General features: G+C 38.5%; 1 protein-coding gene and 1 long non-coding RNA gene across 3 annotated transcripts in view; one reads left to right on the forward strand and one right to left on the reverse strand.

Moving 5' to 3' along the window:
• GNRHR (gonadotropin releasing hormone receptor) overlaps positions 1-14,295 on the forward strand; it is a 29,661-nt gene that overhangs the window by 13,950 nt on the left and 1,416 nt on the right. The window lies entirely within an intron of this gene.
• Positions 1-14,295, reverse strand: part of LOC132366479 (uncharacterized) — a 32,979-nt gene that overhangs the window by 1,133 nt on the left and 17,551 nt on the right. The window lies entirely within an intron of this gene.

Raw genomic sequence — 14,295 nt, forward strand, 5'->3', positions numbered from 1 at the left:
ATACATGTATCTATTCTTTTTCCAATTCTTTTCCCATTTAGGTTATTACAGAGTATGGAGCACAGTTCCCTGTGCTATATAGCAGGTCCTTGTTGGTTATCTTTTTTTTTTTTTTAATTGGGGTATAGTTGCTTTACAATGTTGTGTTAATTTCTGCTGTACAGTGAAGTGAATCAGCAATATGTATACATATATCCTCTCTTTTTTGGATTTCCTTCCCATTTAGGATACCACAGAGCATTGAGTAGAATTCCCTGTGCTACACAGCAGGTTCTCATTAGTTATCTATTTTATACATATTAATGTATATATATCAATCCCAGTCTCCCAACTCATTTCACCTTGGTGTCCATACATTTCTTCTGTACAGCTGGGTCTCTATTTCTGCTTTGCAAATAGGTTCATCTGCACCATCTTTCTAGATTCCACATATATGCGTTAATATACAATAATTGTTTTTCTTTTTCTGACTTACTTCACTCTGTATGACAGTCTCTAGGTCCATCCACGTCTCTGCAAATGACCCAATTTCATTCCCTTTTATGGCTGAGTAATATTCCATTGTATATATATACTACATCTTCTTTATCCATTCATCTATTGATGGACATTTAGGTTGCTCTCATGTCCTGGCTATTATAAATAGTGCTGCAATAAACATTGGGGTGCTTGTGTCTTTTTAAATTATGGCTTTCTCAGGGTATATGCCCAGTAGTGGGATTGCTGGGTCACATGGTAGTTCTATTTTTAGTTTTTAAGGAACCTCCATACTGTTCTCCATAGTGGGTGTATCAATTTACATTCCCACCAACAATGCAAGAGGTTTCCCTTTTCTCCACACCCTCTCCAGCATTTATTGTTTGTAGATTTTTTGATGATGGCCATTCTGATTGCTGTGAGGTGATACCTCATTGTAGTTTTGATTTGCATTTCTCTAATGAATGGTGATGTTGAGCATCTTTTCATGTGTTTGTTGGCAATCTGTATATCTTCTTTGAGGAAATGTCTATTTAGGTCTTCTGCCCATTTTTGGATTGGGGTGTTTGTTTCCTTGATATTGAGCTGCATGAGCTGCTTGTAAATTTTGGAGATTAATCCTTTGTCAGTTGCTTCATTTGTAAATATTTTCTCCCATTCTGAGGGTTGTCTTTTCATCTTGTTTATGGTTTCCTTTGCTGGGCAAAAGCTTTTAAGATTCATTAGGTCCCATTTGTTTATTTTTGTTTTTATTTCCATTGCTCTAGGAGGTGGATCCAAAAAGATCTTGCTGTGATTTATGTCAAAGAGTGTTCTTCCTATGTTTTCCTCTAAGAGTTTTATAGTGTCCGGTCTTACATTTAGGTCTCTAATCCATTTTGAGTTTATTTTTGTGTATGGTGTTAGGGAGTGTTCTAATGTCATTCTTTTACATGTAGCTGTCCAGTTCTCCCAGCACCACTTATTGAAGAGACTGTCTTTTCTCCACTGTATATCCTTGCCTCCTTTGTCATAGATTAGTTGACCATAGGTGCATGGGTTTATCTCTGGGCTTTCTATCCTCTTCCATTGATCTATATTTCTGTTTTTGTGCCAGTACCATACTGTCTTGATTACTGTAGCTTTGTAGTAAAGTCTGAACTCAGGGAGTCTGATTCCTCCACCTCCACTTTTTTCCCTCAAGACTGCTTTGGCTATTCGGGGTCTTCTCTGTCTCCATACAAATTGTGAAATTTTTTTGTTCTCATTCTGTGAAAAATGCCAGTGGTAGTTTCATAGGGATGGCACTGAATCCGTAGATTGCTTTGGGTGTTATAGTCATTTTCACAATATTGATTCTTCCAATCCAAGAACATGGTATATCTCTCCATCTGTTGGTATCATCTTTAATTTCTTTCATCAGTGTCTTACAGTTTTCTGCATTCAGGTCTTCTGTCTCCTTAGGTAGGTTTATTCCTAGGTATTTTATTATTTTTGTTGCAATGGTAAAGAGAAGTGTTTCCTTAATTTCTCTTTCAGATTTTTCATCATTAAAGTATAGGAATGCAAGATACTTCTGTGCATTAATTTTGTATCCTGCTACTTTACCAAGTTCATTGATTAGCTCTAGTAGTTTTCTGGTAGCATCTTTAGGGTTCTCTATGTAAAGTATCATGTCATCTGCAAACAGTTACACCTTTACTTCTTTTCCGATTTGGATTCCTTTTATTTCTTTCTCTTCTCTGATTGCTGTGGCTAAAACTTCCAAAACTATGTTGAATAATAGTGGTGAGAGTGGACCATCTTGTTTTGTTCCTGATCTTAGAGGAAACGGTTTCAGCTTTTCGCCATTGAGAATGATGTTGGCTGTGGGTTTTTCATATATGGCCTTTATTATGTTGAGGTAAGTACCCTCGATGCCTACTTTCTGGAGGGTTTTTATCATAAATGGGTGATGAGAATTTTGTCGAAAGCTTTTTCTGCATCTACTGAGATGATCATATGGTTTTTCTCTTTCAATTTGTTAATATGGTGTATCACATTGATTGATTTGCATATATTGAAGAATCCTTGCATTCCTGGGATAAACCCCACTTGATCATGGTGTATGATCCTTATAATGTGCTGTTGGATTCTGTTTGCTAGTATTTTGTTAAAGATTTTTGCTCTATGTTCATCAGGGATATTGGCCTATACTTTTCTTTCTTTGTGACACCTTTGTCTGGTTTTCGTATCAGGGTGATGGTGGCCTTGTAAAATGAGTTTGGGAGTGTTCCTCCCTCTGCTATATTTTGGAAGAGTTTGAGAAGGATAGGTGTTAGCTCTTCTCTAAATGTTTATAGAATTCTCCTGTGAAGCCATCTGGTCGTGGGCCTTTGTTTGGTACAAGATTTTTAATCACAGTCTCAATTTCCGGGCTTGTGATTGGTCTGTTTATATTTTTTATTTCTTCCTGTAGCAGTCTTGGAAGGTTGTGCTCTTCTAAGCATTTGTCCATTTCTTCCAGGTTGTCCATTTTAGTGGCATATAGTTGCTTGTAGTAATCTCTCATGATCCTTTGTATTTCTGTAGTGTCAGTTGTTACTTCTCCTTTTTCATTTCTAATTCTATTGATTTGAGTCTTCTCCATTTTTTTCTTGATGAGTCTGGCTAATGGTTTATCAATTTTGTTTATCTTCTCAAAGAACCAGCTTTTAGTTTTATTGATCTTTGCTATCGTTTCCTTCATTTCTTTTTCATTTATTTCTGATCTGATCCTTATGATTTCTTTCCTTCTGCTAACTTTGGGGGTTTTTTGTTCTTCGTTCTCTAATTGCTTTAGGTGTAAGCTTAGGTTGTTTATTTGAGATGTTTCCTGTTTCTTGAGGTAGGATTGTATTGCTATAAACTTTCCTCTTAGAACTGCTTTTGCTGCATCCCAGCGGTATTGGATCATCGTGTTTTTGTTGACATTTGTCTGTAGGTATTTTTTGATTTTCTCTTTGATTTCTTCAGTGACCTCTTGGTTATTTAGTAATGTATTATTTAGCCTCCATGTGTTTGTATTTTTTACAGATTTCTTCCTGTAATTGATATCTAGTTTCATAGCATTGTGGTTAGAAAAGATACTTGATACAATTTCAGTTTTCTTAAACTTACCAAGGCTTTGTGACCCAAGATATGATCTATCCTGGAGAATATTCCATGAGCACTTGATAAGAAAGTGTATTCTGTTGTTTTGGATGGAATGTCCTATAAATATCAATTAAGTCCATCTTGTTTAATGTATCATTTAAAGCTTGTGCTTCCTTATTTATTTTCATTTTGGATGATCTGTCCATTGGTGAAAGTGGGGTGTAAATGTCCCCTACTATGATTCTGTTACTGTCGATTTCCCCTTTTACGGCTGTTAGCATTTGGCTTATGTATTGAGGTGCTCCTATGTTGGGTGCATAAATATTTACAATTGTTATATCTTCTTCTTGGATTGATCCCTTGATCATTATGTAGTATCTTTCTTTGTCTTTTGTAATAGTCTTTATTTTCAAGTCTATTTTGTGGATATGAGAATTGCTACTCTAGCTTTCTTTTGATTTCCATTTGCATGGAATACCTTTTTCCATCCCCTCACTTTCAGTCTGTATGTGTCCCTAGGTCTGAAGTGGGTCTCTTGTAGTCAGTATATATATGGGTAATGTTTTTGTATCCATTCAGCCAGCCTATATCTTTTGGTTGGAGCATTTCATCCATTTACATTTAAGGTAGTTATTGATATGTATGTTCCTATTGCCATTTTCTTAATTGTTTTGTGTTTGCTATTGTAGGTCTTTTCCTCCTCTTGTGTTTCCTCCCTAGAGAAGTTCCTTTAGCATTTGTTGTAAAGCTGGTTTGGTGGTGCTGTATTCGCTTAGCTTTTGCTTCTCTGTAAAGGTTTTAATTTCTCCATCGAATCTGAATGAGATCCTTGCTGGGTAGAGTAATCTTGGTTGTAGGTTTTTCTCCTTCATCACTTTAAATATGTCCTGCCACTCCCTTCTGGCTTGCAGAGTTTCTGCTGAAAGATCAGCTCTTAACCTTATGGGGATTCCCTTGTATGTTATTTTTTTTCCTTGCTGCTTTTCATATTTTTTCTTTGTATTTAATTTTTGATAGTCTGATTAATATGTGTCTTGCATGTTTCTCCTTGGATTTATCCTGTATGGGACTCTCTGCACTTCCTGGACTTGATTGACTATTTCCTTTCCCATATTAGGGAAGTTTTCAACTATAATCTCTTCCAATATTTTCTCAGTCCTTTTCTGTTCTCCTCTTCTAATGCGACCCCTATAATTCAAATGTTGGTGTGTTTAATGTTGTCCCAGAGGGCTCTGAGACTGTCCTCAATTCTTTTCATTCTTGTTTCTTTATTCTGCTCTGCAGTAGTTATTTCCACTATTTTATCTTCCAGGTCACTTATCCATTCTTCTGCCTCAGTTATTCTGCTATTGATTCCTTCTAGATAATTTATTTTATTTTATTTATTTATTTATTTATTTATGGCTGTGTTGGGTCTTCGTTTCTGTGTGAGGGCTTTCTCCAATTGCAGCAAGTGGGGGCCACTCTTCACGGTGCGTGGGCCTCTCACTATCGCGGCCTCTCTTGCTGCGGAGCACAGGCTCCAGACGTGCAGGCTCAGTAATTGTGGCTCACAGGCCTAGTTGCTCCGCGGCATGTGGGATCCTCCCAGACCAGGGCTCGAACCTGGGTCCCCTGCATTGGCAGGCAGATTCTCAACCACTGCACCATCAGGGAAGCCCCTAGAGAATTTTTAATTTCATTTATTATGTTGCTCATCATTGTTTGTTTGCTCTTTAGTTCTTCTAGGTCCTTGTTACAAATTTCTTGTATTTTTTCCATTCTATTTCCAAGATTTTGGATCATCTTTACTATTATTACTCTGAACTCTTTTTCAGGTAGACTGCCTATTTCCTCTTCATTTGTATGGTCTGGTGGGTTTTTACCTTTCTACTTCATCTGTTGCATATTTCTGTCTTCTCATTTTGCTTACCTTACTATGTTTGGGGTATCCTTTTCGTGGGCTGCAGGTTCGTAGTTCCTGTTGTTTTTGGTGTCTGCCCCCAGTGGCTAAGGTTGGTTCAGTGGGTTGTGTAGGCTTCCTGATGGAGGGCACTAGTGCCTGTGTTCTGGTGGATGAGGCTGGATCTTGTCTTTCTGGTGGGCAGACCACGTCTGGTGGTGTGTTTTGGGGTGTCTGTGACCTTATTATGATTTTAGGCAGCCTCTCTGCTTATGGGTGGAGTTGTGTTCCTTTCCTGCTAGTTGTCTGGCATGGGGTGTCCAGCACTGTAGCTTGCTGGTTGTTGAGTGGATCTGGGTTTTAGCATTGAGAAGGAGGTCTCTGGCAGAGCTTTCACCATTTTATATTACATGGAGCCAGGAAGTCTCTGGAGGACCCATGTCCTGAACTCGGCTCTCCCACCTCAGAGGCACAGGCCTGATACCTGGCCAGAGCATCAAGACCCTGTCAGCCACACGCCTCATAAGAAATGGGAGAAAAGGAAGGAAGGAAGGAAGGAAGGAAGGAAGGAAGGAAGGAAGGAAGGAAAGATAAATAAAATAAAATAAAATTTTTCAAATTTAAAAAAATTATTAAAAATTTAAAAAAAGACAGGAAGAAAGAAGAGAGCAACCAAACCAGAAAACAAATCCACCAATGATTACAAGCACTAAAAACTATACAAAAAAATAATAATAATAACGGACAGACAGAACTGTAGGACAAATCGTAAAAGCAAAGCTATACAGACAAAATCACAAAGAAGCATACACATACACGCCCACAAAAAGAGAAAAAGGAAAAAATATATATATCTATATATATTTAAAAAAGGAAGAGAGCAACCAAATCAAATCTATCAATGATGATAAACTAAATACTAAACTAAGATAAACTTAAGACCAGAAACAAATTAGATGCAGAATGCAAACCCCAAGTCTACAGTTGCTCCCGAAGTCCACCACCTCAATTTTGGGATGATTCGTTGTCTATTCAGGTATTCCAGAGATGCAGGGTACATCAAGTTGATTGTGGAGTTTTAATCTGCTGCTCCTGTGGCTGCTGGGAGAGATTTCCCTTTCTCTTCTTTGTTCGCACAGCTCCTGGGGTTCAGCTTTGGATTTGGCCCCGCCTCTGCACGTAGGTTGCCTGAGGGCGTCTGTTCTTTGCTCAGACAGGAGGGGGTTAGAGAAGCAGCTGATTAGGGGGCTCTGGCTCACTCAGGCCGGGGGGAGGGAGGGGTACAGAATGCGGGGCGAGCCTGCTGCGGCAGAGGCCGGCGTGATGGGCTTGACGTTGCACCAGCCTGAGGCACGCCGTGCGTTCTCCCAGGGAAGTTGTTCCTGGATCATGGGAACCTGGCAGTGGCGGGCTGCACAGGCTCCTGGGAGGGGAGGTGTGGATAATGACCTGTGCTTGCACACAGGCTTCTTGGTGGCTGCAGCAGCAGCCTTAGTGTTTCATGCCTGTCTCTGGTATCTGTGCTGATAGCCGTGGCTTGTGCCCGTCTCTGGAGCTCGTTTAGGCGGTGCTCTGAATCCCCTCTCCTCACGCAGCTGGAAAAAATTGTGTCTTGCCTCTTAGGCAGCTCCAGACTTTTTCCCAGACTCCGTCCCGGCTAGCTGTGGCGCACTAGCCCCCTTCAGGCTGTGTTCACGCAGCCAATCCCAGTCCTCTCCTTGGGATCTGACCTCGGAAGCCGGAGCCTCAGCTCCCAGCCCCCACCTGCCCTGGCGGGTGAGCAGACAAGCCTCTCAGGCTGGTGAGTGTTGGTCGGCACTGATCCTCTGTGTGGGAATCTCTCTGCTTTGCCCTCCGCACCCTGTTGCTGCGCTCTCCTCCGTGGCTCCGAAGCTTCCCCCCCTCCACCCCCACCACCAGTGAAGTGGCTTCCTAGTGTGTGGAAACTTTTCCTCCTTCACAGCTCCCTCCCAGAGGTGCAGGTCCTGTCCCTATTCTTTTTTCTCTGTTTTTTCGTTTTTCTTCTGCCCTACCCAGGTACGTGTGGAGTTTCTTGCCTTTTGGGAAGTCTGAGGTCTTCTGCCTGCATTCAGTAGGTGTTCTGCAGGAGTTGTTCCACATGTAGATATATTTCTGATGTATTTGTGATCTCCACGTCTTACTCCTCCACCATCTTGAAGGTCTCTGTGCATTAATTTTGTACCCTGCAACTTTACCAAATTAATTGACGAGTTCTCATAGTTTTCTTTTTTTTTTTTAAGAAAGATACTTTATTTTATTTTTTATTTTTTTGTACTTGTCAGAGTCTTTTCCATGAATTTCTTAAAGATGAAACCCTTTTATAGGAACATATTTGCAATAGCATCAGAGTAAACACAGAACTGTCTGTAAATGACAAAAGACTTTAAAATGACCACAGTTAAAAATTTGATGAAAGTTCATAATAATGCAGTTGACAAGAAAATTAGTTATTTCTGAGATATACATTTTAAGGTAATAACTAGGATTATGACTTATAACATTATACCAGAACATATAAGATTTTTAGAAATTTCATGTAATGTCTGAAACATTTATATTAACATATTTCCATACAAATAACCCAATGAAAGTTTAGTATTAGTTGTTTTGTTTGTTTGTTTGTTTATACTGCAGGTTCTTATTAGGCATCAATTTTATACACATCAGTGTATACATGTCAATCCCAATAGCCCAATTCAGCACAACACCATCCCCACCCCACTGCAGTTTTCCCCCCTTGGTGTCCATATGTCCGTTCTCTACATCTGTGTCTCAACCTGTGCCCTGCAAACTGGCTCATCTGTACCATTTTTCTAGGTTCCACATACATGCGTTAATATTCGATATTTGTTTTTCTCTTTCTGACTTACTTCACTCTGAATGACAGTCTCTAGATCCATCCACATCTCAACAAATGACTCAATTTCGTTCCTTTTTATGGCTGAGTAATATTCCATTGTACATATGTACCACATCTTCTTTATCCATTCGTCTGTTGATGGGCATTTAGGTTTCTTCCATGACCTGGCTATTGTAAATAGTGCTGCAATGAACATTCGGGTGCATGTGTCTTTTTGAATTACGGTTTTCTCTGGGTATATGTCCAGTAGTGGAATTGCTGGGTCATATGGTAATTCTATTTTCAGTTTTTTAAGGAACCTCCATATTGTTCTCCATAGTGGCTGTATCAGTTTACATTCCCACCAACAGTGCAAGAGGGTTCCCTTTTCTCCACACCCTCTCCAGCATTTGTTGTTTGTAGATTTTCTGATGATGCCCATTCTAACTGGTGTGAGGTGATACCTCATTGTAGTTTTGATTTGCATTTCTCTAATAATCAGTGATGTTGAGCATCTTTTCATGTGCTTCGTGGCCGTCTGTATGTCTTCTTTGGAGAAATGTCTATTTAGGTCTTCTGCCCATTTTTGGATTGGGGTGTTTGTTTCTTTAATATTGAGCTGAATGAGCTGTTTATATATTTTGGAGATTAATCCTTTGTCCGTTGATTCGTTTGCAAATATTTTCTCCCATTCTGAGGGTTGTCTTTTCGTATTGCTTATGGTTTCCTTTGCTGTGCAAAAGCTTTGAAGTTTCATTAGGTCCCGTTTATTTTTGTTTTTATTTCCATTACTCTAGGAGGTGGATCAAAAAAGATCTTGCTGTGATTTATGTCAAAGAGGGTTCTTCCTATGTTTTCCTCTAAGAGTTTTATAGTGTCCAGTCTTACATTTAGGTCTCGAATCCATTTTGAGTTTATTTTTGTGTATGGTGTTAGGGAGTGTTCTAATTTCATTCTTTTACATGTAGCTGTCCAGTTTTCCCAGCACCACTTATTGAAGAGACTGTCTTTTCTCCATTGTATATCTTTGCCTCCTTTGTCATAGATTAGTTGACCATAGGTGCGTGGGTTTATCTCTGGGCTTTCTATCTTGTTCCATTGATCTATGTTTCTGTTTTTGTGCCAGTACCATATTGTCTTGATTACTGTAGCTTTGTAGTATAGTCTGAAGTCAGGGAGTCTGATTCCTCCAGCTCCGTTTTTTTCCCTCAAGACTGCTTTGGCTATTCGGGGTCTTTTGTGTCTCCATACAAATTTTAAGATGATGTGTTCTAGTTCTGTAAAAAATGCCATTGGTAATTTGATAGGGATTGCATTGAATCTGTAGATTGCTTTGGGTAGTATAGTCATTTTCACAATATTGATTCTTCCAATCCAAGAACATGGTATGTCTCTCCATCTGTTGGTATCATCTTTAATTTCTTTCATCAGTGTCTTATAGTTTTCTGCATACAGGTCTTTTGTCTCCCTAGGTAGGTTTATTCCTAGGTATTTTATTCTTTTTGTTGCAATGGTAAATGGGAGTGTTTCCATAATTTCTCTTTCAGATTTTTCATCATTAGTGTATAGGAATGCAAGAGATTTCTGTGCATTAATTTTGTATCCTGCAACTTTACCATATTCATTAATTAGCTCTAGCAGTTTTCTGGTGGCAGTTTTAGGATTCTCTATGTATAATATCATGTCATCCGCAAACAGTGACAGTTTTACTTCTTCTTTTCCAATTTGTATTCCTTTTATTTCTTTTTCTTCTCTGATTGCCGTGGCTAAGACTTCCAGAACTATGTTGAATAATAGTGGTGAGAGTGGACATCCTTGTCTCATTCCTGATCTTAGAGGAAATGCTTTCAGTTTTTCACCATTGAGAATGATGTTTGCTGTGGGTTTGTCATATATGGCCTTTATTATGTTGAGGTAGGTTCCCTCTATGCCCACTTTCTGGAGAGTTTTTATCATAAATGGGTGTTGAATTTTGTCAAAAGCTTTTTCTGCATCTATTGAGATGATCATATGGTTTTTCTTCTTCAATTTGTTAATATGGTGTATCACATTGATTGATTTGCATATATTGAAGAATCCTTGCATCCCTGGGATAAATCCCACTTGATCGTGGTGTATGATCCTTTTAACATGTTGTTGGATTCTGTTTGCTAGTATTTTGTTGAGGATTTTTGCATCTATATTCATCAGTGATATCGGTCCGTAATTTTCTTTCTTTGTAGTGTCTTTGTCTGGTATTGGTATCTCTCATAGTTTTCTGTTAGCATCTTTAGGTTTTTCTATGTATAGTATCATGTCATCTGCAAACAGTGACAGTTTTACTTCCTTTTTTCCAATGTGGATTCCCTTTATTTCTTTTTCTTCTCTGATTGCCATGGCTAGGACTTCCAAAAATATGTTGAAAAAAGTGGCGAGAGTGGACATCTTTGTTTTTTCTTGATCTTAGAGGAAATGTTTTCAGCTTTTCACCATTAAGCATGATGTTAGTTGTAGGTTTGTCATATATGGCCTTTATTATGTAGAGGTATGTTCCCTCTATGCTGACTTTCTGGAGAGTTTTTATCATAAAAGGGTGTTGAATTTTGTCAAAAGCTTTTTCTGCATGTATTGAGATGATCATATGGATTTTATTCTTCAATTTGTTGATATGATGTATCACACAGATTGATTTGCGGGTATTGAAAAATCCTTGCATCCCTGGGATAAATCACACTTGATCATCATGTGTGATCCTTTTAGTGTGTTATTGGATTCTGTTTGCTAGTATTTTGTTGAGTATTTTTGCGTCTATGCTCATCAGTGATATTGGCCTGTAATTTTCCTTTTTTGTGTGGTATCTTTGTCTGGTTTTGGTATCAGGGTGATGCTGGCCTCATAGAATGAGTTTGGGAGTGTTTCTCCCTCTGAAATTTTTTGGAAGAGTTTCAGAAGGATGGGTGTTAGCTCTTCTCTAAATGTTTGATAGAATTTGCCTGTGAAGCCATCCAGTCCCAGACTTTTGTTTGTTGGGAGTTTTTTCATTACAGTTTCAATTTCAATACTTGTGATTGGTCTATTCATATTTTCTATTTCTTCCTGGTTCAGTCTTGGGAGATTGTACCTTTCTAAGAATTTGTCCATTTCTTCTAGGTGTTTATTTTATTGGCATATAGTTGCTTGTAGTAGTCTCTTAAGATCCTCTGTATTTCTGTGCTGTCAATTGTATAATAGCTTTCTCCTCTTCCATTTCTAATTTTATTGATTTGAGCCCTCTACCTCTTTTTCCTGATGAGTCTAGCTAAAGGTTTTTTGTTTATCTTTTCAAAGAACCAGTTTTTAGTGTCATTGACCTTTTCTACTGTTTCTTCATCTTTATTTCATTTATTTCTGTTCTGATCTTTATGATTTGTTTCCTTATACTAACTTTGGGTTTTGTTTGTTCTCCTTTCCCTAGTTGTTTAAGGTGTAAGGTTAGGTTGTTTATTTGAGATTTTTCTTATTTCCTGAGGTAAGATTGCATTGCTATAAACTTCCCTCTTAGAACTGCTTTTGCTGCCTCCCATAGGTTTTGGATCATCATGCTTTCATTTTCATTTGTCTCTAGGAATTTTTTAATTTACTCTTTGATTTCTGCAGTGATCCATTGGTTGTTTAATAACATGTTGGTTAACCTCCAAGTGCTTGTGTTTTTTACAGTTTTATTTTTTCTTGTAGTCGATTTCTAATCTCATAGCATTGTGGTCGGAAAAGATGCTTGATATGATTTCAATTTTCTTTAATTTACCGAGGCTCATTTTGTGGCCCAGCATGTGATCAATTCTGGAGAATGTTCCATGTGCACTTGAGAAGAATATGTATTCTGCTGCTTTTGGATGGAAAGCCCTATAAATATCAATTAAGTGTATCTGGTCTAATGTGTCACTTAAGGCCTGTGTTTCCTTATTGATTTTCTGTCTGGATGATCTGTCTATTGATGAAAATGGGGTGTTATAGTCCTCCATTATTATTGTGTTACTGTCAGTTTCCCCTTTTATGGCTGTTAGTATTTGCCTTATATATTGAGGTGCTCCTACGTTGGGTGCATATATATTTACAATTGTTATATTTTCTTCTTGGATTGATCCCTTGATCATTACGTAGTGTTCTTCTTTGTCTCTTGTAACAGTCTTTATTTTAAAGTCTATTTTGTCTGATATGAGTATTGCTACTCCAGCTTTCTTTTGATTTCCATTTGCATGGAATACCTTTTTCCATCCCCTCACTTTCAGTCTGTATGCGTCCCTAGATCTGAAGTGGGTCTCCTGTAGACAGCATATATATGGGTCTTGTTTTTGTATCCCTTCAGCCACTCTGTCTTTTTTGTTGGAGTATTTAATCCATTCATGTTTAAGGTAACTTTTGATATGTATGTTCTTATTGCCATTTTGTTAATTGTTTTGGATTTGTTTTTGTAGGTCTTTTCTTCCCTTCCTCTTTTGTTCACTTCTCTTGTGATTTGATGACTAATTTTAGTGTTGTATTTGGTTGGATTCCTTTTTCTTTTTTGTGTGTGTATCTACTGCAGATTTTCAATTTGCAGTTTCCATGAGCTTTTGATATAGCTGTCTATATATAAACAAGATTGTTTTAAGTTGCTGGTCTTTTAATTTCAAATGCACTTCCAATATCCTGCATTTGTGCTCTCCTCACGATTGCTGGGTTTGATATCATATTTGTGTGCAGATGATTTCCTACCTTTACTGTATGTATGCCTTTACTGGTGAGCTTTTCCATTCATAATTTTCTTTATTCTACTTGTGGCCTTTTCTTTTCTGCTGAGAGGAGTTCCTTTAGCATTGTTGCAAATCCAGTCTGGTGGTGCTGAATTCTCTTAGCTTTTGCTTGTCTGTGAAGCTTTGATTTCTCTGTTGAATCTGAATGAGAGCCTTGCTGGGTACAGTATTCTTGGTTGTAGGTTCTTCCCTTTCATCACTTTAAATATATCATGCCACTCTCCTCTGGCCTGCAGAGTTTCTGCTGAAAAACCAGCTGATAACCTTATGTGGATTCCCCTGTATGTTATTTGTTGCTTTTCCCTTGTTGCTTTTAATATTTACTCTTTGTCTTTAATTTTTTGTCAGTTTGATTACTATGTGTATCAGCTTATTCCTTCTTGGGCTTATCCTGCAACTCTGTGCTTCCTGGACTTGGGTGACTGTTTCCTTTCCCATGTTAGGGAAGTTTTCAGCTATTACCTCTTCAAATCTTTCTCAAGTCCTTTCTCTCTCTCTCTCTCCTCTCCTAATTTGAATGTTGGTGCATTGAATGTTGTCCCAGAGGTCTCTTAGACTGTCCTCATTTCTTTTCATTCTTTTTTCTTTATTCTGATCTGTGGCAGTGATTTCCACCATTCTGTCTTCCAGCTCACTTATCCATTCTTCTGCCTTAGTTATTCTGCTATTGATTCCTTCTAGAGTATCTTTCTTTTTAGTTACTGTATTGTTCATCTCTGTTTCACTGTTCTTTAGTTCTTTAGGTCTTTGTTAAACATTTTTTGTATCGTCTTGATCTGTGCCTCTATTCTTTTTCCAAGATCTTGGATCATCTTTACTACCATTACTCTGAATTCTTTTTCAGGTAGATTGCCTATCTTCACTTCACTTAATTGTTATTCTGAGGTTCCATCTTGATCCTTCATCTGGGACATATTCCTCTGCCATCTCATTTTGTCTAACTTTCTGTGATTGCAGTTTCTGTTCCACAGGCTGCAGGGTTGTAGTTCTTCTTGCTTCTGCTGTCTGTCCCCTGGTGGATGAAGCTGTCTAAGAGGCTTGTGCAGGCTTCCTGGTGGGAGGGACTGGTACCTGTCTGCTGGTGGGTGGAGCTGGGTCTTGTCCTTCTGGTGGGCAGGGCTGTGTCATGGGGTGTGTTTAGCAGGCAGCAGTGTGCTTGGGAAGACTTTAAGCAGCCTGTCTGTTGATGGGTGGGACTGTGTCCCTGCCCTACTGGTTGTTTGGCCTGAGGC

This window comes from Balaenoptera ricei, chromosome 5 (genome assembly GCF_028023285.1).
Source record: "Balaenoptera ricei isolate mBalRic1 chromosome 5, mBalRic1.hap2, whole genome shotgun sequence".
In the NCBI taxonomy this organism is placed as follows: domain Eukaryota; kingdom Metazoa; phylum Chordata; class Mammalia; order Artiodactyla; family Balaenopteridae; genus Balaenoptera; species Balaenoptera ricei.